This window comes from Dasypus novemcinctus, chromosome 7, assembly GCF_030445035.2.
Source record: "Dasypus novemcinctus isolate mDasNov1 chromosome 7, mDasNov1.1.hap2, whole genome shotgun sequence".
Taxonomy (NCBI): domain Eukaryota; kingdom Metazoa; phylum Chordata; class Mammalia; order Cingulata; family Dasypodidae; genus Dasypus; species Dasypus novemcinctus.
The window spans coordinates 67711481-67717573 of NC_080679.1; the positions used below are offsets into that span (position 1 = coordinate 67711481).

A 6093-nucleotide genomic window follows, 5' to 3' on the forward strand; every position below is an offset into this window, starting at 1 on the left:
TGAGGACAGTGCACAAAGTATGTAATTTCTCTGAGGCTCGGTTTCTTCATCTGCCAGATATGTTTCATTATACTAACTCATTAGAATACTATGAGAATTCGACGGGACACTGTGAAGCTTGCTTAGTTTATTATAATCAGTGCTTATTTTTATGATTCTGTGGTTCCATCCACAAAAGCAAATGAAGTGGTAAGTTAAATTCTTATATAGTGAAACAAAAAGGTGTAGATATGTAATCTAAATAATTTCAACACTGAAAGCACTTATTGCAACTCCCATTTTTTTTCCTCTTGTGGGTGGCGTTGGAAAAGGCATTTCTCTTTCAGCATCCTAGTGTAAACTCTCCTCTCACTTTGGCAATGCAGAAAGATATGTCCATTAAATCTTCAAAATCCATTCACAGGGAATACTAACCACTTCTGATGACTAACCACAGAAATAGGAGAGGTTGGATTAGTATTAAAATATGACCATTCTTGTTTCACTAATTTACAGCTTCATTTCAGTGCCTAAGGAAAAGCACAGAAAAAGCAAAAATGAGAACATTTCCCTCTAATTACTTTTCTCTAAGTCCTAATTACTAATTGTATTTGTTTATTAAGCTTTCCATTTTCTTTGTAACATCACAAACATTTCATTTATTGCTTAATTTTTCCAAATTAAAGGTGAGCTTGAAGCATCCTCCAGGACCCATCCTGCTCTACCTGTACTGGTGAGTATTTTTAATTACTTTTAAGCCTTTCGTTATGTTTTTTTGAGCATTATTACATAACAGAGTAGACCATCATCTTAAAATGATAATATATAAGGCAGTGTTTCTCTGAGTTCCTCAAGTTCCTCATCTCCTTGAGGGCTTCCATCTAAAGAAGGACAAGCCATCATGGCATGGAAAAAACAAACAAAAAAGGAAAATGAGATCAAAGGGAAGGAAGAATAAGATTAACATAACACCTTGTTTTGCTGATGTGGGGAATTATTAGCTTCTTACCAATCTCTGGCAGGTAGCAAACAAGAAAAGAAGCAATGCCTTCATCTGATGCAGAATGAAGAACTAATGGGAAAGAGAAGGCATAACACTTTGAAAACTGCCAGGTGACAATTTAAAAATAGTATCTGGGTATGAACCAAAAAGGTATAGTGCAAGAGTTCAAGTGGGACATAGACAGTTCTTTGTATTTGAATAAAAAGACAGAAGGGTAGTCCTGTGAACAATTTCAGAGAAGCAGCTAGTTAGGCTAATGCAATGGCTCTCAACTAATGGCTGCTCATTAGAATCACCTGGAAAGTGTGGTAACATTCCACACATTTTGGGCCAATTAGTATGTCCGAGAGTGGGCCTAGATTTTTTTAAGCTTCCTGTGATTTCAATGAACAGCCAAGGCTGAAAACCACTAGTCTAAGAGGTAGATTCAGTGTTAAGATTCCTCCCATCATTCTGAGATACAGAAATCATGTAGGCAAAGTCATTATTTTTCATAAAGACAGTAATAAACAAAACACATTGTACTGTATGAATTCACTGAGTTTCCTGGTACTCCTGTCCATTGTCAGTAGAAATGGTAGCAATGGTCTTTGTAAGAACTGAATTGCAGCCTGAGTCTTCTGAGTGACAAACCTATGAACAGGTGGTCAATGGATCACTGTACACCCATACAGCTGGTGAAAATCTAGATCTCTGGAGCAGCTGTAGATAGAGACTGTCCTCTTTCCAGCAGTCCAAGGAAATACTTGCCACCAAACAGCTGTCTCAAGGCAGCTGATGTCAGCTGCAGGTGTGAGACAAAGTGGAGAGTGAAGAAAGCATTTCTGTTGCCATCCACAGCTCCTTATGAAAGCCCTGTGATCACTCCAGGGTAACATGGGTGGCAAGCTACACAAAAGAGTTGAGGCTTATGAAACAATTGCAACAAATATCTGCAAATGAAGTTACTAATTAAGAAGCACACACTTTGACAAGAAGCTATTAATATTTTCTGTTTACTTGGAAACAAATATCTGGCATTTACAAAATTATGTCTTGAAATGCTAGACTTCAACTTCACAGGCATAGTTATTGTTTTCACATCCATTGTTCTTTTTTCTAAACCTGGCATTAACAAATTTTCTACTTTGTGCTTGTCAGGTTTTATAAACATGAGCTAAGGCTTCTTAAAATGCTACTTTAAATGAATGAATTATGCCTTCATTCCAAACAATTGCAGTTTACATATTTTTTAAAAGCATTTTTAGTGAATTAGAAAGTGCATTTAAGGGTGTTAACAAGGAAATTTTGGAGCTTAAGAAATATAGTTCTGGGAAGCAGACATGGCTCAACTGATAGATCATCTGTCTACCATATGGAAGGTCCAGGGTTCAATCCCCAGGGCCTCCTGACCCATCTGGTGAGCTGGCCCACGCACAGCACTGCTGTGCGCACGGAGTGCTTTGCCACACAGGGGCGTCCCTGTGTAGTGGAGCCCCATGTGCAAGGAGTGCACCCTGCAAGGGAGCCGCCCTGCATGAAAAAAGCACAGCCTGCCCAGGAGTGGCACACACACAGGGAGAACTGAGACAGCAAGATGATGCAACAAAAAAGAGATGCAGTTTCCAAGTGCTGCTGGATAATGCAAGTGGATGCAGAAGAACACACAGTGAATGGACAGAGAGCAGACAATGGGGGAGAAGGGGAGAGAAATAAATAAAAAATAAATCTTAAAAAAAAGAAATATAGTTCTATTTTTCTGGCACCTAATGAGTGTTGCTAAGCAGTGCAAATCCATAAGCTTCAGAATCTAGAAGACACCAAGACCCTATAGGTTTTGTACCACTTGATTTTTATCTTTCACCCTCATGGCAATGTTTGTGCTTTGTTCTCTTGCTCACCAATATTTCTATAAGTAGAACCTGTAAAGCCTGATTTTATTACATTTTTAGTTTGTTATCTTTTTAGTTCAAGATATAGTAGGTTAACAAACAGAGCTGTAATAACAATAAGCAAAGGATAGTTTTGATGTAATCCCATAATGATATTATGTCATTTTATGTTTCGAGGTCTATACATTTGAAATCATACCAATTGACTGAGTCTGGAAATTCCAATGAGAGTAACATTGAAGTCTGAGTCTCAGTTCCTTAAGCTGGAAACTCAGGAATTTTTTTTTTGCTTACAGTCTTTATTGAAGTTATACAAAAAGAATCCCCAAAAGTGAAAAAGTACATTATATACAAAAACGCTTTCCCTCAGAAGGAAGGCTCTGCTCCCTCACTTAACATGCAGTGCTTTCAACTGTAACTCCAGCCTCCACTGTCCTCTCCACTGCTGCCCGGCTTTCAGCCTGATTCTCAGTCTCCTCCTCCATGTTTTCTGAAACTTCATTTCCACTGGGGACAGCATCCCCACTGCCTCCATTCACCTCTGGCTCTTGTTTGGCTTTCTTTGCATCATCTTTCTGGGGGCTCTCTTCTTCAGGTTTCCTCTTCTTTCTGACAAGGTGGGAAATATCAGTCACACAGTTAGATGAAGAAGCACCATCTGCTGGCTTTCTGCTGGCAATCATAGAGACAGAAGAGCCTCCTCCACTAGAAGGGAAACCTGAAGTAGAGATTTCCACCAGAGTCGCTTTCAGAGCCAGTTCAGCTACATTCCCACTATCCTGGGATTCCTTTGCATCTTCTATCTTCTCTCTAATTTTAGGTAGCATTTCCTTCAGCTCCTCAATTTCTTTCTCATATTCAGTCATTGATCCTTTGACCTCCTTCATCTGCTCATTTAGTACAGCCATTCTCTTCTCAATGACTTCAATAGATTTGCTGAACTGTGCCACTGCCTCGTCATGCTGAGAGTTGTACCCATAGACCAAGCCCAGCTGGTAATGGGTCTCTGCAAGGAGACAGTCATGGGCTTCTAGGTACTGCTCTTGCAGGCTTACAGCAAGCCTGAAACTCCTCCACAGCTTGGACATAATTATCAGATTCAATGCTAACTTCTCCAAGTTTCAGATGTGCCTGTGCAGCATAAAGCTTTCTTGCCTTTTAAAAATGATCTTTGCTAAATCCAGCATATCCCAAGCAAGCTCTAGGTTCCCAATCTCCTCCTCTTCATTTTCTTGAAGACACTTATTTTCAACAACTGAATCATTTGGCGTTTCTTCTGCCTTGTCATTTTCTTTATCCTCCTCCTCTGAGCCTTCAGTTTCTTCACCCTCTTTCATCTGTTCTTCTTTCTCTTGTGTCTCTTGATTTGCAGCCATCTGAACTTTGTCTTCAGGTGATTTCTCAGAAGTCTCCTGGGCTATCTTGGGCTCAACCCCATCTCCAGTGGCCTCAGACCCTTCTATGGACAGCTCTGCCTTGACCTTCTCCTCCATTTTAGAGCCATCTTTTGTTTCTATCAGTCCTTCTGCAGAAGTCTGTGGTTCAATAGGAGTCTGGTCTCCTGAAGTTGACAGTCCATTGACTGCACCATCTTGAAGGTGGACTGTGGTCTCCTTTCCAGGCTTCTCAGAGACTTCTCATCCAGCCTCTACAGCCTCTGTTGTCACCTCTGGAGACTTGAAAAGTACAATCTTGAGACAGAATTCTTTCTTACTGGAACTCTCAGTTCTTTGAATTTAAGGTCTCCAAATGATCAAAAGAGGCTCACCCACGTTTTGGAAGGTAATCTGTTTTAAGACAACTGATTGTAGACGCATCTCCACAGAAACTTCTAGGCCAATGTTTGACCAAACAACTGCACCCTATCACCTAGCCAAGCTGACACACAAAATTAATCACCATACCTGCCCGTATTTCTATTAAGTAATAGTTCTATGTCAAATGTACTATTATCCTCTTTTGAACATACCATCTAGGATGCTGAACTATAAGGTGTGTGTGTGTGTGTGTTCCTGTGTCCATAGCACAAAGATTTTCCTTTTAGGTTACAATCTTTCCTACAATTTCAGATCATGAGATTCAGGAAGGTCTAGGCATGCCCAGTAAGGCAGAACTCCTTCTCATTGGAACTCTCAGTTTTTTTAATTTAAGGTCTCCAACTGATTGATTGAGACTCACCTGTTTTATTTTAAGTCAAATGATTGTAGATGCAGCTCCACAGAAACTTCTAGGCCAATATTTGACCAAACAACTGGACACTATAACCTAGCCAAGCTGACACACAAAATTAATCCTTTTAGGTTTCAATTCTTCCTACAACTTCAGTCCATGTGATTAAGGTAGGTCTATAAGGGAGCATATGGACACACATCAGCTCAGAGAAGGGTCTTTCTCTAATTTGATTCAAGGAAATTAAGCCTAAGCTGGACATATTTGAAAGGGATGTCTCTTTCTTCTGTGGTTGCTCAGCTGGTACTGTATAAGCATGAATCTTCTTGTGACCTTATTTACCTTTTCTTAGGAGATCCTATGCAGGAATGAAGCCCCACAAGGAAAACTGGAGAAAAAAGATGAAAAGAAACAGGCTCCTAATGATACCTTTCAAAAACATGGATTCACCTGAAAGTGGCTACTTCTAAGTGTGAAGTTCTCTTTTGCGTAAACCATTTTGAGTTCTGTTATTTGAAACAGAAATTGTTCTGAATAATATACTCCTTATTCTTCCCTTGTTATATGTATGTTTTAACTTTCATCTTTGGCTCTCTACATAGTAATTCTTTAGACATTCTTCAATTCTCTAGAATCTTCTGAAATCTGACTTTCTCTACTCCAAACATGTATTTGTGTGTGTGTGCACATGTGTTGGCATGTGTATATACACTTGAACAACTTTATAAAAACTGTATTAAAAACCTGTTTTACCCAAGAAAAAAATGATCTCAAAAAACCTTGGTGGTTTAAATACTATATTTGCAGCTCAGCTATATAGCCGATCTTTTAAAATAGAGTCCCACTAAGAAGGAATTCTGCCTTACTGGGCATTCCTAGACCTTCCTGAATCTCATGGTCTGAAATTGTAGGAAAGATTGTAAAGACTGTAACCTAAAAGGAAAATCTGTGTGCTATGGACACAGGAACACACACACACACACACACACATCTTATAGTTCAGCATCCTAGATGGTATGTTCAAAAGAGGATAATAGTACGTTTGACATAGGACTATTACTTAATAGAAAT

General features: G+C 39.3%; 1 pseudogene; it reads right to left on the minus strand.

Annotated features, from left to right (window-relative positions):
- Nucleotides 1-3138: 3138 nt before the first annotated feature.
- On the minus strand, nucleotides 3139-5520 carry LOC101424023 (nuclear autoantigenic sperm protein pseudogene; annotated as a pseudogene).
- Between the last annotated feature and the right edge of the window lie 573 nt (nucleotides 5521-6093).